The following is a 26,728-nucleotide window of genomic DNA, read 5'->3' on the forward strand; positions in this document are numbered from 1 at the left end:
CGCTCGCTAGTGCGGGCACTGCTGCTCGGGGTATCGGCTAGATTTGTGTAAGTAATTGGAGAGGGAGGGAGAGAGTTGGAAGAGAGTGAAATTTGCAGAAACGTGGAGAGGAATAGAAAGAGCGAAGGGATCTGTAACCTGAGAGATGTGGCATAACAGAACGCTTGGTAGTGCGGGCACTGCTGCTTGGGGTATCTGCGGGAGGGTAGGCCCTATCACGTAGTTGGGTCATTCACATCACTACACGGAGTTTTGTTTTCTTTAGCACAATTTTTTGATCCCCTTTACTTTTACGGTTGGCAACTGCTGATGATGATACAGTGGGGAGTCAAGCGAGTACCAGTTTGACAAATCCTCCATGGTGGTTGCTCCCGTGAGGCGTTGCCAATACCCCTCCCCCTTTTTTCACTAGAAAAGGGTTGAGGGACGGTGAAGTACAGCACCAGGGATTAATGGGCACACACACATATGGCTTTAGGAATGTATAGTTCGAAGTAAATGTGACAATAGACACTGAAACTAGTAGTAGGAGCAAACACATCCACTACTAGGCTTATCTCAATTTATAGAAAGAAAGGGATAGTTCACCTTGCAATAAGGTCAGGCACATTGTTCAGAGCTGCCTGTGCTGTACCTGCTCCGTGTGTGAGGGAAGCTTGCACTGCTGCTGTCGGTGCTGTACCTGTTCCATGTGTAAGGGAAGCTTGCACTGCTGATGCCTGTGCTGTACCTGCTCTGTGTGTGAGGGAAGCTTGCACTGCTGCTGCCTGTGCTGTACCTGATCTATGTGTGAGGGAAGCTTACACTGCTGCTGCCTGTGCTGTACCTGCTCCGTGTGTGAGGGAAGCTTGCACTGCTGCTGTCGGTGCTGTACCTGTTCCATGTGTAAGGGAAGCTTGCACTGCTGTTGCCTGTGCTGTACCTGCGCTGTGTGTGAGGGAAGCTTGCACTGCTGCTGCCTGTGCTGTACCTGCTCCGTGTGTGAGGGAAGCTTGCACTGCTGCTGTCGGTGCTGTACCTGTTCCATGTGTAAGGGAAGCTTGCACTGCTGTTGCCTGTGCTGTACCTGCTCCGTGTGTGATGGAAGCTTGCACTGTTGCTGCCTGTGCTGTACCTGCTCTGTGTGTGAGGGAAGCTTGCACTGTTGCTGCCTGTGCTGTACCTGCTCCGTGTGTGATGGAAGCTTGCACTGTTGCTGCCTGTGCTGTACCTGCTCTGTGTGTGAGGGAAGCTTGCACTGTTGCTGCCTGTGCTGTACCTGCTCTGTGTGTAAGGGAAGCTTGCACTGTTGCTGCCTGTGCTGTACCTGCTCTGTGTGTGAGGGAAGCTTGCACTGTTGCTGCCTGTGCTGTACCTGCTCCGTGTGTGAGGGAAGCTTGCACTGTAGCTGCCTGTGCTGTACCTGCTCTGTGTGTGAGGGAAGCTTGCACTGTTGCTGCCTGTGCTGTACCTGCTCTGTGTGTAAGGGAAGCTTGCACTGTTGCTGCCTGTGCTGTACCTGCTCTGTGTGTGAGGGAAGCTTGCACTGTTGCTGCCTGTGCTGTACCTGCTCCGTGTGTGAGGGAAGCTTGCACTGTAGCTGCCTGTGCTGTACCTGCTCTGTGTGTGAGGGAAGCTTGCACTGCTGCCGCCTGTGCTGTACCTGAGCTATGTGTGAGGGAAGCTTACACTGCTGCTGCCTGTGCTGTACCTGCTCCGTGTGTGAGGGAAGCTTGCACTGCTGCTGTCGGTGCTGTACCTGTTCCATGTGTAAGGGAAGCTTGCACTGCTGTTGCCTGTGCTGTACCTGCGCTGTGTGTGAGGGAAGCTTGCACTGTTGCTGCCTGTGCTGTACCTGCTCCGTGTTTGAGGGAAGCTTGCATTGCTGTTGCCTGTGCTGTACCTGCTCTGTGTGTGAGGGAAGCTTGGACTGTTGCTGCCTGTGCCTCACCAAGATTTGTGTAAGTAAATGGAGATGGAGGGAGAGAGTTGGAAGAGAGAGTGAAAGAGGCAGAAACGTGGAGAGTAAAAGAAAGAGCGAAGGAATCTGTAAGCTGAGAGATGTGGCATAACAGAAGGCTTGGTAGTGCGGGCACTGCTGCTTGGGGTATCTGCGAGATTTGTGTAAGTAAATGGAGAGGGGGGAGAGAGTTGTAAGAGAGAGTGAAAGAGGCAGAAACGTTGAGAGGAAAAGAAAGAGCGAAGGGATCTGTAAGCTGAGAGATGTGGCATAACAGAACGATTTGCAGAAACGTGAAGAGGAAAAGAAAGAGCGAAGGGATCTGTAAGCTGAGAGATGTGGCATAACAGAACGCTTGGTAGTGCGGGCACTGCTGCTTGGGGTATCTGCGAGATTTGTTTAAGTAAATGGAGAGGGGGGAGAGAGTTGGAGGAGAGAGTGAAAGAGGCAGAAACGTTGAGAGGAAAAGAAAAGAAAGAGCGAAGGGATCTGTAAGCTGAGAGATGTGGCATAACAGAACGCTCGGTATTGCGGGCACTGCTGCTCGGGGTATCGGCGCGATTTGTGTAAGTGGGTGACTGAAGCAGAGTGGGTGAATATATATGTCTGATGCTTGTGGAATTCTGATGCTTGCATGTCTGCTGGCGTGCAGGGTCAATACAAGTCAAGCTCTAAGTTGGTGTGTGTCCGAACTGGTTGCCTCGGGGCCAACGAAGTCTGTTGCGAGGCGTGGGGGGCAGCCTTTGATGTGCGAGAGAGCTGCCGTGAAAGAAGTAAACAGCAGGCATGTAATTAGGGGGGAGGAGAAGTCGCGCTGGGGTGAATGGAGGGAAGGCAGAGAAGGGGAGGGGGGATGAATGCGAAACGGCGGGCAGGGGAGGGGGTGAGCGGCATGAGGGTGTGAAAGCAGCAGGGGCCTGGAGTGCGGCTAAGATAACTGAAGAAACGCGACACGGCAGGCAGGGGAGGGGGCGGAGCGGGGGTGTGGGAGGAGTGCGGCTGAGGGAAAATACATGCAAGCAGGCGGCTGGGGGCATGTGCACGCGCTTTTAAGCTCAATGCACATGCGCATTAAGCTTGTATTTCATGGGCACTGCAAGGAATTGCCACGATTCCTTGCAAGTTGGTTAAAGACTGTTTAAGCCCCAATAGTCTCGCAAGCTCGATGCGCATGCGCATCGACAGGCGAGACCTAAAAAGTCTATGGGAGCTGACGAATGAGAACCAAGCAAAGAGAGTGACAGTAAAGCTGACCAATGGGAAGCAATAGTTGGGTTTTAAGCCATTTGTAGGCTGACAATACATCTCACAACAGCCAGCGCTCGCGCCGTCTACTGGGCCATATTTAAACATGTAGTGGGTGGAAGGCACGCAAAAACCTGAGACACTCTTAATGAGTCTGGTTACTTCCATTGCTAACATCTTGCAAGCTCAATAAATATACAGAGAGTGTGTGTGTGTGTGTGTGTGTCTACCCTGTCAGAATGTCTATGGTTCTATTGTCTTTGATAGCGCCTTCACTGTTCACCTCCCTTGTGATGATAGGATGGACGTATGATAGATCAGGTGAGCAAAGCAGTTCCCAGAAACACCCAAAACATTGACTCTGTTAACTTGCCCCTTCCAAGATAGAGCAGGGGGCGGGGCTACAGCCAGAAGAAGACTCCAGAAATGATCTCTGATGTCAGCAGTGTGAGTAAACACACACTGTATGTGCAAGCATGACACCATACCCCTGGGGTACCTCTTGGAGCGTCCCACTCTAAGCACCCAGAGACCCCGGTTGCAGCTCCGCCCCCTTCAGCTGCACCTGCCCTTTGACCTTCAGCTCCTGGCGGTCACACATCACACCCACTTCAAACATGTCACAGGAGTGGGGCCCCAGGGCCCTTCGGAGCGGTACTAACCAGACGCCTCTACTCTGAGCTTCAGACTGTCAGAAAGAGTCTGAGTGGAGAAATGTGAAGCAGCCAACATTCCTGCAAGAGAGCTCCAGGTCTAAAGGAGGGGCCTCAGCCAGGACCCTGGCTTCTAGAGGCATCAATTGACAAGCAGGGGCATAGCTTCCATTGGTGCAGCAGGTGCAGTGACACCGGGGCCCGCTGAACCCTGATGATTGCTGTATTTATAATGTAAACAGCAGCCATTTTCCACATGTTCTTCGTTGCATCAGGGCTCACGGCACTGGGGACGCGCCTGGTGACAGGGAGACGAAAGTACCCTTTTCACTCCACCCACTTATTAGGTCACAGGGGTCAAGGTGGAGTCCATGGGATCTGAGAAATTGCGAAGGCCTTCACTGGCCAATGAAAACGCAGCATTTGCCAGCGGTGGTGGCGACAGAGCAGTGCCGATAGTTTCACTTTCACCCCTGAAAGGTGCGTGTGAGGCTTATTTATTTATTTATTTATTTATTCAAAGTTTTATATAGCGCGAACAAGATCCTTACAGATATCAGAGCGCTTCACAAAGACAGGGTAGGGGCAGTAGGAGTGAACAGAGATAATGGGAGCAGTATAGTAGTCACTAACGTGGTGGGATAATAGTAACATACATAAAACATATCAATATACAATCAGGTAAACAAGTAATATAAGACGGTACAAGTAATTGATCCCACTACAGGGGTGTTCAGGTGTACCTTGGGTGTGTGGATGGCTTATACCCAAGTCTTAGTGTAGCGAGAACACTGAGTGGGGGCATCGGGAGAGTGAATCAACGTGTATCATATATTGGTAGTGACAACATCAAGTAGAAGTATAGTGCCAGAGGACAAGGTGAACAGTGATACAAAGCAATGCAGAGTCTCTGATCCAGCACCAATCATGTTCAGGAGATCTTGGCCAGAAGGATGGTTTTCACCTCTTTCTTGAAGAGTGCAGTGGAGGAGATAAGCCTGGTTTCAGGAGGGAGCGCGTTCCAAATCCTGGGTGCCATTCCAGAGAAGGAGCGCTTGTATGTTTTCTCTTTCCGGAATCTACGAGGTTTCAGGAGTAGGTTTTTTGTACTTCTATTGGATCTCGAACCTCCTGATATAGACAACTTTTGAGCGAGGTAGTTGGGTGCCTTGTGGTGCACGTCCGCGTGTGTCATAACTGCAATTTTTAGCTGTATTCTGGCTTCAAAAGGCAGCCATTTTAGAGACTTTAAGTCTGGGGATATATGCGAATGTTTTCTTGAGCCAGTAATGAGTCTTGCTGCAGCGTTCAGGGAGGCTCTTAAGGGTGCAGTTGTGGATAGCGGGAGTCTGCTGAGGGCCACAATTCCGTAGTCTATTCGAGGGATGACTAGAGCTTGTACAGCAGTTTGGAAGTCTTTGGCAGGGAGGAAAGGTTTAATTTTCCTCAATGTGTTGATTTGGAAATTAGCTGCTTTTGTGGCTTTGCTAACGTGCTGCTGCATGTTGAGCTTGGCGTCGAGTGTGATGCCTAGGGATTTCGCCGAGTCCACGATGGTAGGTTGGACATTGAGTGCTGTTAGGTTATTGAGCCATGTTTTGGTGGTGGAAATTTTCGCCGGGGGTGAGATAAGTAGGAACTCGGTTTTCAGAGCATTTAGTTTGAGGTGATTATCTGCCAGCCAAGATTGAGTGTTAATAAGCGTGGAGTTCAGATGTTTGATATCTTCCGGGGATTGTAGCTTTAGGTAAAGTTGAGTGTCGTCGGCGTACATATGGAATTGGACATTGGAGGCTTGGAGCAAGGTGGCGAGCGGTTCCATGACGAGGTTGAACAGTGTGGGGGAGCGGGAGGATCCTTGTGGAACACCTAGATCTGCAGGCACAGGTGTGGATAGCACATTGTCGATCTTGAACTTCTGTGACCGATTGTGAAGGAAGGACGAAAACCATTTGAGAACAGTTCCCGATAGACCCATTCTAGTGCTTAGCAGCTCCAGCAAGTTCTCATGTTTGACCGTGTCAAATGCTGACGAGAGGTCAAGAAGGATGAGGAGGCAGGACTCATTGCGATCAAGAATTTGGAGGGCGTCATCAATTATGTGTGTCATAGCTGTTTCCGTGCTATGTTTCGCTCGGAAGCCTGATTGATGAGGGTTGAGGAGGTCAAATTGGTCAATGTGTTTAGTTAGTTGTAGTTGGACACATTTTTCCAGCAGTTTGGCCAGGGTGGGGATATTGGTGATGGGCCGGTAATTGTTTAGGTCAGACGGATCAGCTGTAGGTTTCTTGAGTATAGGCGTGCACCTCCGTTCTCGGAGAGTGACCGCACAACCCTCAGAGCGGCGACAGTCACGCCAGACAGGCGGAAGGGTACAAAGGGGTTATCTGTGGTGGTTATACGATGACTCCTTGGCAAATAAGAAGCAAGCAAATGAGACAGACATAGAGCCAGCCAATGGTAAGGATGGGCGGGCTCTAAGCCCTCTGTAAGCCAATAATACGTCTCACAATAGACAGCCTGCGCTGTCTAGTAGGCGAGACCTAAACAGGGGTGAGGTTATGTCTTTGGTGATGATCCTTGTGTGTGTTGAGAAACAAGCACTGCTAAATGCATTCCATCTATAGACCACTGTGTAAAGTAATGGAAATGGAAGGCCGAGTGGCATTGTTTTGAGTAAACAAGCTTCATCTCTCACACGGCCCAACTATTTGCGTACCCGTAAGGTACATCATTTCCTGTTTTCCCTTTGATTGCACCTACTGCTGCGCTCTCCCTCACAGGAGAGTCTGATCAAGCCAAAGTTTCTCAAACTATGGACGTTGCAGAAGTCCAGTCAGTTGTTATGTTAAAGTTCATTTATAAATCACTGGTAAAAACCCGTATGTGGTTGTATGAGAGAAAAATCTATCCAACTACCTCCCCACGAAGACCTTGAGCAGCGCTGGTGGCAAGACAGAGCCCTAAGAAACACCACATCTAATGCCGCCATTTTCTTTTCTTTTCTAGTTCTTTTGCTTGTGTTTTGGGTGCTTGACCTGTCACCCCACCCACACATATCTTAAAGTTCATGGGTTGGTATTTGTCTTCTGCAGCTCACTTTGGCACCCCGGGATCTTGGTCCAAATCACAGTGAAGTTAGCCAATAGCTGAAGTGGGCGGGGCCGCTGCCCCATGCTGTATGTTGTAGTTGAAGGAAGACATATGTGAACGACAAAATAACAGGTGGTGGAAGAGGGGTGGCTGAAAACCCCTATAATTAAGCGTATGTTGCACATATTTTAGTAAAATTGAATGGTCTTGGCAAATGCCAGACCTAAAACGAGGGTGGAAAGGCTACTTTTTGTTAGATAATTTGATGGAAAAATGATTTTTTTGCAAGAAAAAATTATTACAAAAAAACTTTTCTTGCAGGACGTTTTTAAAAGGCCAGGTTGTGCGAAGTCGTGAACTTTGCCTCTTCGCCTGGCTGCGTATTCACCAACTCTTCACAACGCGGCCAGCGGAATTTCAGTTCCGCTCACCCCTAGTGCCTGGCTTCAGATTCAGCGTTCCACCTTACTTTGGAATGAATCTGCATTAGTCGCTTCTTGCAGTGTTCGGCCTTTTCGACATCCCAAACATTCGGACCCTCCCTGGCAGACGTCCTCCTTGAGCCAACGTTCTGTTCTTTGCAAGTAAAGGATTCTTAGTTGCTAAGTGCGAGGAAGGTGGATTATTATATGGAGTGGCTGTGTGACCTCACTGTGTAATAAACTCACGGACCCGTTTTGGGTCCAGACTAGTTAGTCTGAAAAGTCTTGGCTGAACACTGTGTAGCTGAGGCTCTGAGCAGCATGCTTCGTCAAAGAACCAAGAGTAAAGTATTAAAAAGTAACAAAACACTGAATAAGAAGAAAATGCAACACAATGTAAAGATAACACCAATTTATGACATTTTTTTGTCTTTTTTCCTTTATAAAGACACCTCAGTGACAAAAACTCACCAGAGGGTTCCCGTGATATGAAGTTTTAAAATAAAGAATAAATCACATGTTTTCATTGAGTGCAATAACTCATTGTAATCGATCGGATTATCGGTAAACTTTCTTTATAAAGTTGTAAACAAGCACTTTGTCACTCTTGAGTCGAACAACTTTGGCAGGGGGGCAAGTCACAGCCACAAATACGGTCCAGTTACACAGTTACCCCACAGTCGAAGCCGTCTCCAGTCCAGTCCCCGGCTCTATGGGCGAACCACTATAGGCTCTATGGGCGACCCACCATAGGCTCAATGGACGAACTTCCATAGGCTCTATGGGTGAACCACCATAGGTTCTATGGGTGAACCGCCATGGGATCTATGGGTGAACCACCATAGGCTCTATGGGCGAACCACCATAGGCTCTATGGGCGAACACCCATAGGCTATATGGGCGAACCACCATAGGCTCTATGGGTGAACCACCATAGGTTCTATGGGTGAACCGCCATGGGATCTATGGGTGAACCACCATAGGCTCTATGGGCGAACCACCATAGGCTCTATGGGCGAACACCCATAGGCTATATGGGCGAACCACCATAGGCTCTATGGGCAAACCACCATAGGCTCTATGGGCAAACCACCATAGGCTCTATGGGTGAACCACCATAGGCTCTATGGGCGAACCGCCATAGGCTCTATGAGCGACCCACCATAGGCTCTATGGGTGAACCGCCATAGGCTCTATGGGTGACCCACCATAGGCTCAATGGACGAACTTCCATAGGCTCTATGGGTGAACCACCATAGGTTCTATGGGTGAACCGCCATGGGATCTATGGGTGAACCACCATAGGCTCTATGGGCGAACCACCATAGGCTCTATGGGCGAACACCCATAGGCTATATGGGCGAACCACCATAGGCTCTATGGGTGAACCACCATAGGTTCTATGGGTGAACCGCCATGGGATCTATGGGTGAACCACCATAGGCTCTATGGGCGAACCACCATAGGCTCTATGGGCGAACACCCATAGGCTATATGGGCGAACCACCATAGGCTCTATGGGCAAACCACCATAGGCTCTATGGGCAAACCACCATAGGCTCTATGGGTGAACCACCATAGGCTCTATGGGCGAACCGCCATAGGCTCTATGGGTGAACCACCATAGGCTCCATGGGTGAACCACCATAGGCTCTATGGGTGAACCACCATAGGCTCTATGGGTGAACCACCATAGGCTCTATGGGTGAACCACCTTAGGCTCTATGGGCGAACCACCATAGGCTCTATGGGCGAACCACCATAGGCTCTATGGGCGAACCACCTTAGGCTCTATGGGCGAACCACCATAGGCTCTATGGCTGACCCACCATAGGCTCTATGGGTGAACTACCATAAGCTCTATGGGTGAACCACCATAGGCTCTATGGGTGACCCACCATAGGCTCCATGGGTGAACCACCATAGGCTCTATGGGTGAACCACCATAGGCTCTATGGGCGAATCACCATAGGCTCTATGGGCGAACCACCATAGGCTCTATGGGCGAACCACCATAGGCTCTATGGGCGAACCACCATAGGCTCTATGGGTGAACACCATAGGCTCTATGGGTGAACCACCATAGGCTCTATGGGCGAACCACCATAGGCTCTATGGGTGAACCACCATAGGCTCTATGGGCGAACCGCCATAGGCTCTATGAGCGACCCACCATAGGCTCTATGGGTGAAACACCATAGGCTCTATGGGTGACCCACCATAGGCTCCATGGGTGAACCACCATAGGCTCTATGGGTGAACCACCATAGGCTCTTTGGGTGAACCACCATAGGCTCTATGGGTGAACCACCATAGGCTCTATGGGTGAACCACCTTAGGCTCTATGGGCGAACCACCATAGGCTCTATGGGCGAACCACCATAGGCTCTATGGGTGAACCAGGGGGTCAAAATCATAAGTCAAACAGAGAGGATCACAACACCGATATTACACCAATAACACCTGTGAGGACATTTTGTGTATTAAGGAAGCCGGCCAAATCAAGGCTCAAGAGCGTATGGAGAAAATGATTCCCATCAGAAGCCACACTGTACCGCCCTCTTTCTCATCATTTGGGTTCTCCTTACCCAGGAGACAAAAAACGGCTGGTCAGTTGTTACCGTAGCCGATAAATGTCCCCCCCAGACAGTACAGACGACTGCCCGGAGACACCGACGGAAAGAGCGGTGCTCCTTCAACCTGAGCTGCAGCCAGGTGGGGTGAAGCCTCTCAACCAACAACTATGGTACATGGTTGAGTACACACCTGGGACTTTCAGGTGATATTTATTTCATTATTTATTATAAGCAGTAGTGTTTACCACCAATAGGTCCTGACGAATGCATTGGAAACTTTGTTCCACTTACATGCAGAAACATGTTGACCACTATTAAGTACGGTTATTATTTCAAACCCGCACTTACACTTGCTTTTTAACCTTAGGGATTGGGAGATACTAATAAATTCTGTTTCTCTACCCAATTCACCTAATTTTAAGATTACCTTTCACTTCTCACTATTATCACTATACACTGCTTTATTCAGGAGCCTCTTTAATTTTTGCACAATATACCTCCCCCTTGTCACATTTATCGGCTGCGGTAACAACTGACCAGCCGTTTTTTGTCTCCTGGGTAAGGAGAACCCAAATGATGAGAAAGAGGGCGGTACAGTGTGGCTTCTGATGGGAATCATTTTCTCCATACGCTCTTGAGCCTTGATTTGGCCGGCTTCCTTAATACACAAAATGTCCTCACGGGTGTTATTGGTGTAATATCGGTGTTGTGATCCTCTCTGTTTGACTTATGATTTTGACCCCCAGGTATTCCGTGTTGTGATAGTAATGTTTGGGGCCTGTACCTGGTTGGTCGCTAAACCCGCCCTGAGACCCTCCACCAAGTATTTGTTGTGTATGTCTATGGGTGAACCACCATAGGCTCTATGGGCGAACCACCATAGGCTCTATGGGCGAACCACCATAGGCTCTATGGCTGACCCACCATAGGCTCTATGGGTGAACTACCATAGGCTCTATGGGTGAACCACCATAGGCTCTATGGGTGACCCACCATAGGCTCCATGGGTGAACCACCATAGGCTCTATGGGTGAACCACCATAGGCTCTATGGGCGAACCACCATAGGCTCTATGGGCGAACCACCATAGTCTCTATGGGCGAACCACCATAGGCTCTATGGGCGAACACCATAGGCTCTATGGGTGAACCACCATACGCTCTATGGGTGAACTACCATAGGCTCTATGGGTGAACCACCATAGGCTCTATGGGTGACCCACCATAGGTTCCATGGGTGAACCACCATAGGCTCTATGGGTGAACCACCATAGGCTCTATGGGCGAACCACCATAGGCTCTATGGGCGAACCACCATAGGCTCTATGGGCGAACCACCATAGGCTCTATGGGTGAACCACCATAGGCTCTATGGGTGAACCACCATAGGCTCTATGGGTGAACCACCATAGGCTCTATGGGTGAACCACCATAGGTTCTATGGGTGAACCACCATAGGCTCTATGGGTGAACCACCATAGGCTCTAGGGGTGAACCACCATAGGCTCTATGGGTGACCCACCATAGGCTCCATGGGTGAACCACCATAGGCTCTATGGGCGAACCACCATAGGCTCTATGGGCGAACCACCATAGGCTCTAGGGGTGAACCACTATAGGCTTTGATGGAGTGGTCCTGATGAAAGAGATACAGGATGCTGGAGAAGCTCAAGGATGCTATGCTAGTGACGGGTCTTCCTGCTGCAGCCCTTGGTCCAACTTTTGAGGGAAGGGGCTTAGTCTCTTAGGCTGCACTTTGATTGTCAGCGGCCAGCAAGTGTTCTTGGCTACCCACTCACCAAGGCAGGCTTCTTCGGTATTTGTGGCCATGGAGCAGTAACAGGAAGTCAGCCGACTAACTCTCGACGTGTGGTAGAGATAGGGATCTCAGGCGAGGTGGGGTGATCAGTAGGGCCACTGATTCACCATTAGTGCTGAGTGCCTCTTCTAAATATGGGTGCCCCCTTCTGTGTGCCTTTGAGCTTGTGTCTGCTTTTCTTCTTCTTCAAGGAGTAGAGTCTTTTCAAGCTTACACTGGCTTTGACCAGGCGCTAGACTTGAACTTGTAACACCGCTGCCGGCGAAACGCGGCGGCGAGTGATCAGGCTTTGCACCTTTCAACAAGTTATTCCACATTTCACATTCCCACTCACCACTCCTGCATCTGGCGGGACTGCATTCCATGGCGCTTTGAAGAGGATTTATGGTCACTGCAGGTTTCATCAAGTTACCTTGTTTTGAAAGAGAGCAGGTCCACGAGGCAAAAAGTGGCACTTTTTGTGGTAAAGCAGCATTTTAATGGAACCATCATTCCTCAGCCGTGGACGTCAGAGAACCTGGGGAGACAAAGGCACAAACTCATTCACTGCCTCCCAGTGTACAGGTGTGTACACAGACTTCTCAGTGCATCAGTGTGTTCACAGCGACAAACTCTCAGTGCACAGGTGTGACAGTGAAAACCTCTCAGTGTACAGGTGTGACAGTGACAACCTCTCAGTGTACAGGAGTGTACAGAGACAACCTCTCAGAGTACAGGTGTGACAGAGACAACCTCTCAGAGTACAGGTGTGACAGGGACAACCTCTCAGTGTACAGGTGTGTACAGAGACAACCTCTCAGTGTACAGGTGTGTACAGAGACAACCTCTCAGTGTACAGAGACAACCTCTCAGTGTACAGATGTGTACAGAGGCAACTTCTCAGAGTACAGGTGTGTGTTCAGAGACAACCTCTCAGTGTACAGGTGTGTACAGAGACAACCTCTCAGTGTACAGGTGTGACAGGGACAACCTCTCAGTGTACAGGTGTGTACATAGACAACCTCTCAGGGTACAGGTGTGTACAGAGACAACCTCTCAGTGTACAGGTGTGTACAGAGACAACCTCTCAGAGTACAGGTGTGTGTTCAGAGACAACCTCTCAGAGTACAGGTGTGACAGAGACAACCTCTCAGTGTACAGGTGTGTACAGAGACAACCTCTCAGAGTACAGGTGTGACAGAGACAACCTCTCAGAGTACAGGTGTGACAGGGACAACCTCTCAGTGTACAGGTGTGTACACAGACAACCTCTCAGTGTACAGGTGTGTACATAGACAACCTCTCAGTGTACAGGTGTGACAGGGACAACCTCTCAGTGTACAGGTGTGTACATAGACAACCTCTCAGGGTACAGGTGTGTACAGAGACAACCTCTGAGTGTACATGTGTGTACAGAGACAACCTCTCAGTGTACAGATGTGTACACAGACAACCTCTCAGTGTACAGGTGTGACAGGGACAACCTCTCAGTGTACAGGTGTGTACACAGACAACCTCTCAGTGTACAGGTGTGACAGAGACAACCTCTCAGTGTACAGGTGTGTACAGAGACAACCTCTCAGTGTACAGGTGTGTACAGAGACAACCTCTCAGAGTACAGGTGTGTACAGAGACAACCTCTCAGGGTACAGGTGTGTACAGAGACAACCTCTCAGTGTACAGGTGTGACAGAGACAACCTCTGAGTGTACAGGTGTGACAGGGACAACCTCTCAGTGTACAGGTGTGTACAGAGACAACCTCTCAGAGTACAGATGTGTACAGAGACAACCTCTCAGAGTACAGGTGTGTATAGAGACAACCTCTCAGACTACAGATGTGTACAGAGACAACCTCTCAGTGTACAGGTGTGTACATAGACAACCTCACAGAGTACAGGTGTGTACAGAGACAACCCCTCAGTGTACAGGTGTGTACATAGACAGCCTCTCAGATTACAGGTGTGTACAGAGACAACCTCTCAGTGTACAGGTGTGTACAGAGACAACCTCTCAGAGTACAGGTGTGTACATAGACAGCCTCTCAGATTACAGGTGTGTACAGAGACAACCTCTCAGTGTACAGGTGTGACAGGGACAACCTCTCAGTGTACAGGTGTGTACAGAGGCAACCTCTCAGTCTACAGGTGTGTACAGAGACAACCCCTCAGTGTACTGGTGTGTACATAGACAGCCTCTCAGATTACAGGTGTGTACAGAGACAACCTCTCAGTGTACAGGTGTGTACAGAGGCAACCTCTCAGTGTACAGGTGTGTACAGAGACAACCTCTCAGAGTACAGGTGTGTACATAGACAGCCTCTCAGATTACAGGTGTGTACAGAGACAACCTCTCAGTGTACAGGTGTGTACATAGACAGCCTCTCAGATTACAGGTGTGTACAGAGACAACCTCTCAGTGTACAGGTGTGTACATAGACAACCTCTCAGAGTACAGGTGTGTACATAGACAGCCTCTCAGATTACATGTGTGTACAGAGACAACCTCTCAGTGTACAGGTGTGACAGAGACAACCTCTCAGTGAACAGTTGTGTACAGAGACAACCTCTCAGTGTACAGGTGTGTACAGAGACAACCTCTCAGGGTACAGGTGTGTACAGAGACAACCTCTCAGAGTACAGGTGTGACAGAGACAACCTCTCAGTGTACAGGTGTGTACAGAGACAACCTCTCAGAGTACAGGTGTGTACAGAGACAACCTCTCAGGGTACAGGTGTGTACAGAGACAACCTCTCAGTGTACAGGTGTGACAGAGACAACCTCTGAGTGTACAGGTGTGACAGGGACAACCTCTCAGTGTACGGGTGTGTACAGAGACAACCTCTCAGTGTACAGATGTGTACATAGACAACCTCTCAGAGTACAGGTGTGACAGAGACAACCTCTCAGTGTACAGGTGTGTACACAGACAACCTCTCAGTGTACAGGTGTGACAGGGACAACCTCTCAGTGTACAAGTGTGTACATAGACAACCTCTCAGTGTACAGGTGTGCACAGAGACAACTTCTCAGAGTACAGGTGTGTGTACACAGACAACTTCTCAGAGTACAGGTGTGTGTACACAGACAACCTCTCAGTGTACAGGTGTGACAGGGACAACCTCTCAGTGTACAGGTGTGTACACAGACAACCTCTCAGTGTACAGGTGTGACAGAGACAACCTCTCAGTGTACAGGTGTGTACAGAGACAACCTCTCAGTGTACAGGTGTGACAGGGACAACCTCTCAGTGTACAGGTGTGTACATAGACAACCCCTCAGTGTACAGGTGTGCACAGAGACAACCTCTCAGTGTACAGGTGTGTACAGAGACAACCTCTCAGTGTACAGGTGTGTACAGAGACAACCTCTCAGTGTGCAGGTGTGACAGGGACAACCTCTCAGTGTACAGGTGTGCACAGAGACAACCTCTCAGTGTACAGGTGTGTACAGAGACAACCTCTCAGTGTACAGGTGTGTACAGAGACAACCTCTCAGTGTACAGGTGTGTACAGAGACAACCTCTCAGTGTACAGGTGTGACAGGGACAACCTCTCAGTGTACAAGTGTGTACATAGACAACCTCTCAGTGTACAGGTGTGCACAGAGACAACTTCTCAGAGTACAGGTGTGTGTACACAGACAACTTCTCAGAGTACAGGTGTGTGTACACAGACAACCTCTCAGTGTACAGGTGTGACAGGGACAACCTCTCAGTGTACAGGTGTGTACACAGACAACCTCTCAGTGTACAGGTGTGACAGAGACAACCTCTCAGTGTACAGGTGTGTACAGAGACAACCTCTCAGTGTACAGGTGTGACAGGGACAACCTCTCAGTGTACAGGTGTGTACATAGACAACCCCTCAGTGTACAGGTGTGCACAGAGACAACCTCTCAGTGTACAGGTGTGTACAGAGACAACCTCTCAGTGTACAGGTGTGTACAGAGACAACCTCTCAGTGTACAGGTGTGTACATAGACAACCTCTCAGTGTACAGGTGTGTACAGAGACAACCTCTCAGTGTACAGGTGTCACAGGGACAACCTCTCAGTGTACAGGTGTGTACATAGACAACCTCTCAGAGTACAGGTGTGTGTACAGAGACAACCTCTCAGAGTACAGGTGTGTACATAGACAGCCTCTCAGATTACAGGTGTGTACAGAGACAACCTCTCAGTGTACAGGTGTGTACATAGACAACCTCTCAGAGTACAGGTGTGTACTTAGACAGCCTCTCAGATTACAGGTGTGTACAGAGACAACCTCTCAGTGTACAGGTGTGACAGAGACAACCTCTCAGTATACAGAGACAACCTCTCAGTGTACAGGTGTGACAGAGACAACCTCTCAGTGTACAGGTGTGTACAGAGACAACCTCTCAGTGTACAGGTGTGTACAGAGACAACCTCTCAGTGTACAGAGACAACCTCTCAGTGTACAGGTGTGTACAGAGACAACCTCTCAGTGTACAGGTGTGTACATAGACAACCTCTCAGTGTACAGGTGTGACAGAGACAACCTCTCAGTGTACAGGTGTGTACATAGACAACCTCTCAGAGTACAGGTGTGTGTACAGAGACAACCTCTCAGTGTACAGGTGTGTACATAGACAACCTCTCAGAGTTCAGGTGTGTACAGAGACAACCTCTCAGTGTACAGGTGTGACAGAGACAACCTCTCAGAGTACAGAGACAACCTCTCAGTGTTCAGGTGTGTACAGAGACAACCTCTCAGTGTACAGGTGTGTACAGGGACAACCTCTCATTGTACAGGTGTGTACAGGGACAACCTCTCAGAGTACAGGGGTGTACAGGGACAACCTCTCAGTGTACAGGTGTGTACATAGACAGCCTCTCAGATTACAGGTGTGTTCAGAGACAACCTCTCAGAGTACAGGTGTGTACAGAGACAACCTCTCAGAGTACAGGTGTGACAGAGACAACCTCTCAGAGTACAGGTGTGTACAGAGACAACCTCTCAGTGTACAGGTGTGTACAGAGACAACCTCTCAGAGTACAGGTGTGACAGAGACAACCTCTCAGAGTACAGGTGTGTACAGACACAACCTCTCAGAGTACAGGTGTGACAGAGACAACCTCTCAGTGTACAGGTGTGACAGAGACAACCTCTCAGTGCACAGGTGTGTACATAGACAACCTCTCAGAGTACAGGTGTGTAAAGAGACAACCTCCCAGAGTACAGGTGTGTACAGAGACAACCTCTCAGTGTACAGGTGTGTACAGAGACAACCTCTCAGTGTACAGGTGTGTACTGAGACAACCTCTCAGTGTACAGGTGTGTACAGAGACAACCTCTCAGAGTACAGGTGTGTACAGAGACAACCTCTCAGAGTACAGGTGTGTGTACGGAGACAAGCTCTCAGTGTACAGATGTGTACATAGACAACCTCTCAGAGTACAGGTGTGTAAAGAGACAACCTCTCAGAGTACAGGTGTGTACAGGGACAACCTCTCAGTGTACAGGTGTGTACATAGACAACCTCTCAGAGTTCAGGTGTGTGTACAGAGACAACCTCTCAGAGTACAGGTGTGTACAGAGACAACCTCTCAGTGTACAGGTGTGTACATAGACAACCTCTCGGTGTACAGGTGTGTAAAGAGACAACCTCTCAGTGTACAGGTGTGACAGGGACAACCTCTCAGTGTACAGGTGTGTACATAGACAACCTCTCAGTGTACAGGTGTGTAAAGAGACAACCTCTCAGTGTACAGGTGTGTACAGAGACAACCTCTCAGAGTACAGGTGTGTAAAGAGACAACCTCTCAGAGTACAGGTGTGTACAGAGACAACCTCTCAGTGTACAGATGTGTACAGAGACAACCTCTCAGAGTACATGTGTGACAGAGACAGCCTCCCAGTGTACAGGTGTGTACAGAGACAACCTACCAGTGTACAGGTGTGTACAGAGACAACCTCTCAGTGTACAGGTGTGTACAGAGACAACCTCTCAGTGTACAGGTGTGTACAGAGACAACCTCTCAGTGTACAGGTGTGTACATAGACAACCTCTCAGAGTACAGGTGTGTAAAGAGACAACCTCTCAGAGTACAGGTGTGTACAGAGACAACCTCTCAGTGTACAGGTGTGTACAGAGACAACCTCTCAGTGTACAGGTGTGTACAGAGACAACCTCTCAGTGTACAGGTGTGTACAGAGACAACCTCTCAGAGTACAGGTGTGTACAGAGACAACCTCTCAGAGTACAGGTGTGTGTACGGAGACAAGCTCTCAGTGTACAGATGTGTACATAGACAACCTCTCAGAGTACAGGTGTGACAGAGACAACCTCTCAGTGTACAGGTGTGTACATAGACAACCTCTCAGTGTACAGGTGTGTATAGAGACAACCTCTCAGACTACAGATGTGACAGAGACAACCTCTCAGTGTACAGGTGTGTACAGAGACAACCTCTCAGAGTACAGGTGTGACAGAGACAATCTCTCAGAGTACAGGTGTGACAGAGACAACCTCTCAGTGTACAGGTGTGTACAGAGACAACCTCTCAGAGTACAGGTGTGTACAGAGACAACCTCTCAGTGTACAGGTGTGTACATAGACAACCTCTCAGTGTACAGGTGTGTACAGAGACAACATCTCAGAGTACAGGTGTGTACATAGACAACCTCTCAGTGTACAGGTGTGACAGGTACAACCTCTCAGTGTACAGGTGTGTACAGAGACGACCTCTCAGTGTACAGGTGTGTACAAGGACAACCTCTCAGTGTACAGGTGTGTACATAGACAACCTCTCAGTGTACAGGTGTGACAGGGACAACCTCTCAGTGTACAGGTGTGACAGAGACAACCTCTCAGAGTACAGGTGTGTACAGAGACAACCTCTCAGAGTACAGGTGTGTACACAGACAACCTCTCAGAGTCCAGGTGTGTGTATGGAGGCAACCTCTCAGTGTACAGGTGTGTACAGAGACAACCTCTCTGTTATCCGGATACGTCCTCAGGATCAGCGTGATGCAAAGATAGGCCACCTCCTGATCTATCCAAACCCTGAATGCTACAGTAGCCAAAGGTTAAGGAAGGATCAGACGGGGGCAATAAAGCCCGCGGGGAAGGGGAGGGAACAGCAGGGAGGGAGATCTGAAACGACAAAGAAAAGGAAAGTAAGAACCTCTTCTTCTGTTGTTTTTCATACACAAGAACCAAAACAATAAATACTAGAAACTATGACCATATATCCATATACCTGTAAACAATAAAGAACACCAGGTCTCATGGGAAGATAAGTCTCTTCACCCTTAGCCACTTCAGCGTATATATCTATAGGGACCACACCAACCACACCTGTGAACACAAGCACACTTTCATGAATACATTCACATACCGTGATTGAATGAGCCAATATATATATATATATATATATATATAATGCGTACGTACCCCCTTCTTATTAGACACCACGTATAAGGGGCTTCAAAATAGAGAGGTGTAGCCAAGAGTAATGTCTGTGTAAACAACACAAAATGGTGGGTTAAAGGCACCCTGAATAAACTCTACAAGACAGTACCTTGTGGATTCTCTGGCAAGAAGCACGAAGAACTGAGCAATGAAAGTTATGTCACCCACTTGACTTTTCCAATCCGTTCTCCAAATTACTTCCAAAGAAAGAACCCCAGCCGTGGTAGCAAGACGTCAGGCTTCCAAACAGCCGACAGAGGGGTTACCAAGCCTGGTAACGACGGTGGGAATTAGTAGAGATTTCGTCCTCCGCATGAGCCAAGGAAAGCGGCTCCCCAACGGAGGGCAAAAGGAGCAACAGCCCACTGGCAGGTGGAGACCAGGATTTGCGCTCCAACCAAGAGCAGAGACAATAGAAACACAGCGGAGTCCGCCCTGATAACTTGCGCTCTCCACGGAAGCAAAGGCGCAGAACAAGCAGCGGTACAGAGTGGGTTAAGGAACTAACCCTTCACGAAGCAAAAACAATCGTCCTCCGCATGAGCCAAGACGGCTCCCCAACGGAGGGCAATTCGAGGATAAGACCAAAGAATCAGACAGCCGTCTGATTGCCACAACAGATGAGTGCTAGGCAGAATGGCAGGAACAACTGGCACATCCAAAGGCAAGCCACAACAATCCTGGAAGGAACACGAATATCCGACGCCCTCTTCAGGTTGCAGGTCTCCTTTATCACTTCCTGCTTCCCCTTGGAATTCTGGGAGATGTAGTCCCATGCAAGTCAGCGGCGCTCAGCGGGAGTATGACACTCTCAGAGTACAGGTGTGTACACAGACAACCTCTCAGAGTCCAGGTGTGTGTATGGAGGCAACCTCTCAGTGTACAGGTGTGTACAGAGACAACCTCTCAGAGTACAGGTGTGACATAGACAACCTCTCAGAGTACAGGTGTGTACATAGACAACCTCTCAGTGTACAGGTGTGACAGGGACAACCTCTCAGTGTACAGGTGTGACAGAGACAACCTCTCAGAGTACAGTTGTGTACAGAGACAACCTCTCAGAGTACAGGTGTGTACACAGACAACCTCTCAGAGTCCAGGTGTGTGTATGGAGGCAACCTCTCAGTGTACAGGTGTGTACAGAGACAACCTCTCAGAGTACAGGTGTGACAGAGACAACCTCTCAGTGTACAGGTGTGTACAGAGACAACCTCTCAGAGTACAGGTGTGTACAGAGACAACCTCTCAGTGTACAGGTGTGACAGAGACAACCTCTGAGTGTACAGGTGTGACAGGGACAACCTCTCAGTGTACAGGTGTGTACAGAGACAACCTCTCAGAGTACAGGTGTGTATAGAGACAACCTCTCAGACTACAGATGTGTACAGAGACAACCTCTCAGTGTACGGGTGTGACAGAGACAACCTCACAGAGTACAGGTGTGTACAGAGACAACCCCTCAGTGTACAGGTGTGTACATAGACAGCCTCTCAGATTACAGGTGTGTACAGAGACAACATCTCAGAGTACAGGTGTGACAGGGACAACCTCTCAGTGTACAGGTGTGTACAGAGACAACCTCTCAGTGTACAGGTGTGTACATAGACAACCTCTCAGAGTACAGGTGTGACATAGACAACCTCTCAGAGTACAGGTGTGTACATAGACAACCTCTCAGTGTACAGGTGTGACAGGGACAACCTCTAAGTGTACAGGTGTGTACAGAGACAACCTCTCAGTGTACAGGTGTGTACATAGACAACCTCTCAGAGTACAGGTGTGACATAGACAACCTCTCAGAGTACAGGTGTGTACATAGACAACCTCTCAGTGTACAGGTGTGACAGGGACAACCTCTCAGTGTACAGGTGTGACAGAGACAACCTCTCAGAGTACAGTTGTGTACAGAGACAACCTCTCAGAGTACAGGTGTGTACACAGACAACCTCTCAGAGTCCAGGTGTGTGTATGGAGGCAACCTCTCAGTGTACAGGTGTGTACATAGACAACCTCTCAGAGTACAGGTGTGACAGAGACAACCTCTCAGTGTACAGGTGTGTACAGAGACAACCTCTCAGAGTACAGGTGTGTACAGAGACAACCTCTCAGTGTACAGGTGTGACAGAGACAACCTCTGAGTGTACAGGTGTGACAGGGACAACCTCTCAGTGTACAGGTGTGTACAGAGACAACCTCTCAGAGTACAGGTGTGTATAGAGACAACCTCTCAGACTACAGATGTGTACAGAGACAACCTCTCAGTGTACAGGTGTGACAGAGACAACCTCACAGAGTACAGGTGTGTACAGAGACAACCCCTCAGTGTACAGGTGTGTACACAGACAGCCTCTCAGATTACAGGTGTGTACAGAGACAACATCTCAGAGTACAGGTGTGACAGGGACAACCTCTCAGTGTACAGGTGTGTACAGAGACAACCTCTCAGTGTACAGGTGTGTACAGAGACAACCTCTCAGAGTACAGGTGTGACAGAGACAACCTCTCAGTGTACAGGTGTGTACAGAGACAACCTCTCAGAGTACAGGTGTGACAGAGACAACCTCTCAGAGTACAGGTGTGACATGGACAACCTCTCAGTGTACAGGTGTGTACAGAGACAACCTCTCAGTGTACAGGTGTGTACATAGACAACCTCTCAGAGTACAGGTGTGTGTACAGAGACAACCTCTCAGTGTACAGGTGTGTGTACATAGACAACCTCTCAGAGTACAGGTGTGACAGGGACAACCTCTCAGTGTACAGGTGTGACAGGGACAACCTCTCAGAGTACAGGTGTTTACAGAGACAACCTCTCAGAGTACAGGGGTGTGTACGGAGGCAACCTCTCAGTGTACAGGTGTGTACAGAGACGACCTCTCAGTGTACATGTGTGCACAGAGACAACCTCTCAGTGTACAGGTGTGTGTACAGAGACAGCCTCCCAGTGTACAGGTGTGTACAGAGACAACCTCTCAGAGTACAGGGGTGTACAGAGACAACCACTCAGTGTACAGGTGTGACAGAGACAACCTCTCAGAGTACAGGTGTGTACAGAGACAACCTCTCAGTGTACAGGTGTGTACAGAGACAACCTCTCAGTGTACAGATGTGTACAGGGGCAACCTCTCAGTGTACAGGTGTGTGTACAGAGACAACCTCTCAGTGTACAGGTGTGTACATAGACAACCTCTCAGGGTAAAAGTGTGTGTACAGAGACAACCTCTCAGTGTACAGATGTGTACATAGACAACCTCTCAGGGTACAGGTGTGTACAGGGGCAACCTCTCAGAGTACAGGTGTGTACAGAGACAACCTCTCAGTGTACAGATGTGTACAGGGGCAACCTCTCAGAGTACAGGTGTGTACAGAGACAACCTCTCAGTGTACAGGTATGTGTACTGAGACATGCTCTTAGTACAGCAGTGTGTACACAAGAGCTATAAACGTCATCAAACTTCACAACAGTACATGTGAAAGTGGATCTGAGTACTGACCGGAATCAGATAGAGAGAGAGACCTGTAGCCTGTCGAGGCGCTTATATCTACAGGGTCCCTCGCTAGGCGCTTTGCATCACCGCTGCTAGCCTCAGTGAAGAAGGCACTGGTCCCAGTTTATGAGTCTCTGCAAACAGGATCCGCTCTTTTCACTCATCTTCAACTCACGACTCCACCGAGGTTGCATTTCTTGTCAAGGAGGGCTGAGACTGGCTGGAAAGAAGAATCCACAGTGTCCTGGTTCAGGTGAGAGGGTTTATAGAGGTGAAGAGACTTCTGTGACGCTTGGGTTGCGGTCAACACCTACCACAGCTGGGGTTACTTCTCACAACCCTGGACAGTAACCAGCGGAGTGGACTGAGAATGTAAAAAACGACAACAAACAGAGATGCAGAGCTGCTCGAAGCTGCCACCTCACCAAAAACCATAGACTGCGCGGCCCATAACACGATAACCGCACCTCGGTGGTCATCACGCATGACTTGGAAACACTTCCCATGTGGGATCGAAGGAAAGACAACGCTCTTAACCACACAGCCTACACTGAGCAGCGCGCCACCAATGCGGGCAAGCACTTCAGCGCCTCACATAGGGGCAGTAAGCACTTTACAAGTGTTGCAATACGATACAATACATTGGACCCATGCAAAGGCGTCCAGTAGATAAAACCAAGCGGCGGGTGAAAGTGCTGGTCAAACTTAATATCGTAGGGCAAAAGGCAGCGCCTTAGGGGTATGACCCTAACATGAGCCTTAAAAAAGGGCAATTTCTACTCACAAACTTGAGCTGTAGAAAGCCAACCATGCCTAGTTCTCAGAATGTCTCAGCTCTGCCCAAATCTTGCCAAACAGCTTTCACACATGGGCTCTGAAATGCAAGTCACTTTTAAATCCATGCTATATATGGAAGGCAGTTCATTCCAGTACTCTGACCCTTTTGGACAAAAAATGTGCTTTACGCCGGCCTTGTCGAACTTATATCTCCCAATGTCCTTCTCAATGTGTCCAAAGTTTTCAGGCTGGCTTGTGACGTCAGCATTTTCAGCTGCTGTTGCCTCTGTCTAGTTTTCACTCGCCACATCTGTACCATGATATGGAGTGAAGAGTTTGGGGTAGTTCAAGCTGAACCCCATCTCACAACCGTAGAAGGGTTCCATTAGAAGCTTCAAGTCCTGCTCTCTGGGCCATGGAAGACAGCTCCCCCTCAGACCTCCCCCGTGTGGCCTCATGGGTCACTTTGAAGCCAGAGAAGCCTTCTGTTCAGTTTTCACTCAAGATACCCAAGTGAATATTTTGCAAATTTGAAACATAATTTCACATAATTTTCCTGAAATGTTGTGTATTTTTTTAAATTACGATATTCTGGACACCTCCAGTGAGGATGGATGTATGACATTACAACGCATGCTATTACAACGCATGCCTTTACAACGCAAGTTTTTCAACGCAACTTTTACAACGACTTGCGTTGGGGGGCGCTGGATAGTGAATAGTTTAATTTACTATTCCAATTCCAGTCCCCGTGGATAGTAGGGAAGGTGTTGGAAACTATTCCCTATCCTAGAGCGCCCCCAGCGCAAGTCGTTGTAAAAGTTGTGTTGTAATGGTTGCGTCGTAAAGGTACTTTGTTGTAACAGTTGCGTTGTAAAGGGTGTTTACCCCTGTGGACACCCACTGGCCAGGGTCTGAGGGCTTCTGTTGAAGAGCAGACCTTCAAGAGACATACAGAAGGAAGGAAGGGGGCGCCAGAGTGCCAGAGGGCAGAGGAGGGGGACAGTGAGCGACAGCAGTGGGTCTGAATCAAAAGGGTATTAAATGGAAAGCATGGACTGGTCACTTTGTGAGACAGTTTGGGGCGGTCAGCGGGGAGCCTGCTGTAGGGATTTCAAGGTCAGAGTCTGGATGAGACGCACAAAAGCCAGCCTTGCTTCTCTGTCAGATTTGTTTAAGTGTTTAAAGGGCAGATTTTGGCCACACTATGATATCTTACCCAAGGATGCACTACGTGGGTAGGAAGATTCAGAGAAATTATATTTTCCAAAATAAAACTACTTTTTACAAAAACTTTACACTGTTTCCATGCACTGCTGATCATGTCAATTGTCTCTTGGAGGCAGACAGAGCGATGTGATTGGTCACTAGCTCATCAAACACAGTTTGTGCGCGCTGCCGATGACACCTGAACAGTTGTATGACCCGATATCGAGCACAAGAATATTGTGACTACAGAATATTGTGCTAAAATATCATCTACAAAAACTAAAGTATTGGGTCAAAATATCCTGGAACAGAATAACATCAAGAAATGCTAAGTATATCTATATATCTATATCTATCTGTATATACATGTGATCAAGGGATCAAGGGCCCGAAACGTGTCATGGCGGAGGTTGTGTTACACGTGGAATAAAATTCTGGCAAATTACCTGGATGGGTCCGTGTTCGTTTTTCTGGGCAAAGGCAGAAGGAGGAAACGAAGTTCTTTGGATATATATATATATATTTAAAATAATAACAAAAATATTATCATTATAATAGATCATTTAAATTAGTAATGTAAAATAAAAATATTTGTGCAAATGTATTCTTCAATTTTTTTTAAAAAACAATAAACAACTTTTAGAAAACATTACGTAAAACATAATATCCATATCTGAAAAGAAAAAATGGCAAATGTATTTAAGAGAAACATATATGAAACATATTGAAGACTAGTTTTAATTGCTAATGTGAACTAAATATATACATAATATATATATTAATAATTATAAAAACAATAATTAAACAATTTAAAAAGAATTTACATTGCAAATATTAGCAACACTTACAAATGTGCATTAACAAACTTATAGTAACAAAATATATATATCACAAATAAAATAAAAAATAATTAAAAATATACACATGAAAGCAAAATAATAAAAGCAACTACTCAAAATAAACAACACTAGCAAAAGTGTTGGACTTTAGAGGAGTCAGATTTACTATTCTAACTCCAATTTAACCAAAAGTTGAGAAAGCTTTGGGGTTTGGAGGGGCTAGATTTACTATTCCCACTCTACGTTTAGCAGCACTTGCTTCTAAACTATAAATTATTAGTTACTTGTAAAAACATAATTACACATATAGGTCCTGATTGGGATGCGGTTCGGACCGCAACCAATGGCTTGTCAGTTGCAGTCTAAACCACATCTACTGCTGCGGTCTGACCGACGCGTTACGATGTGTGCGGTCGGGGGCAGCAATCGGAGGGACAGACCGATGCAATCCGACGGGCTCATGGAGCCTGTTGGTCAGTCGGAAAGGCCTCATAACCCCTTAAGCACAGCTTTTTCGCCGTCTGGATTATGTTGTCGGTTTCCGACAGCATTTCCATATTAGCCTTTCCGACATGGAGAGGCTGTCGAATGAAACATTTGGGGCTCTTAGCAGGGCCCCCTTCACCCTTGACCTCCTCATCTGGGCTTGGGGGGCACCTCCACACGGTGCTGGGGTGTTCACAAACTTCCATTTCTCAATTGGAGCTTGTGCTGCGGGCGGTTTCCACCCGCCGCACAAGCTCCCATTGAGAAATGGGAGTTTCTGACCTCACTATGGGCCAGATGTAGGTAATTCCGATGTACCTACTCTTAAATACCGAATCATACCGATTCGGTATTTAAGAGTAGGTAAATTGGAAGTGGGCAGATGTAGGTAATTTTAATTTCACAATTACCGATTCTGTAAGATTCGGTATTTACCGATTCTGTAAATACCGAATCGGTATTTCCCATTGATTCCTATGGGCCTTGAAGCCCATAGGAATCAATGGGAAATACCGATTCTGTATTTACAGAATCGGTAAATACCGAATCCTGGCAGGGGGAACGGGGTGTCACTTTGACACCCTGTAGCACCCCAATTGCAGGCTTGTGTGCCATGTGGCACACATACATGCCCTAAGGGAATGTCTGTGTGTCACATGGCACAGGTGTACATGCACAGATGTGCACGTACACTGGAATTCGGTATTTTACCACCCAATAGGATTGGGTGGTAAATTAAGAATTCCTAAGGGCCTGTGGCACTGCAA

The 26,728-nt window shown here is 48.3% G+C and overlaps 1 protein-coding gene across 2 annotated transcripts in view; it reads left to right on the forward strand.

The window, feature by feature from the left end:
• The window catches only part of PDZRN3 (PDZ domain containing ring finger 3), a 605,156-nt gene that overhangs the window by 547,411 nt on the left and 31,017 nt on the right, over positions 1-26,728 (forward strand). The gene's annotated exons all lie outside the window — the stretch shown is intronic.

Source organism: Lissotriton helveticus, chromosome 9, assembly GCF_964261635.1.
Source record: "Lissotriton helveticus chromosome 9, aLisHel1.1, whole genome shotgun sequence".
Lineage (NCBI taxonomy): Eukaryota > Metazoa > Chordata > Amphibia > Caudata > Salamandridae > Lissotriton > Lissotriton helveticus.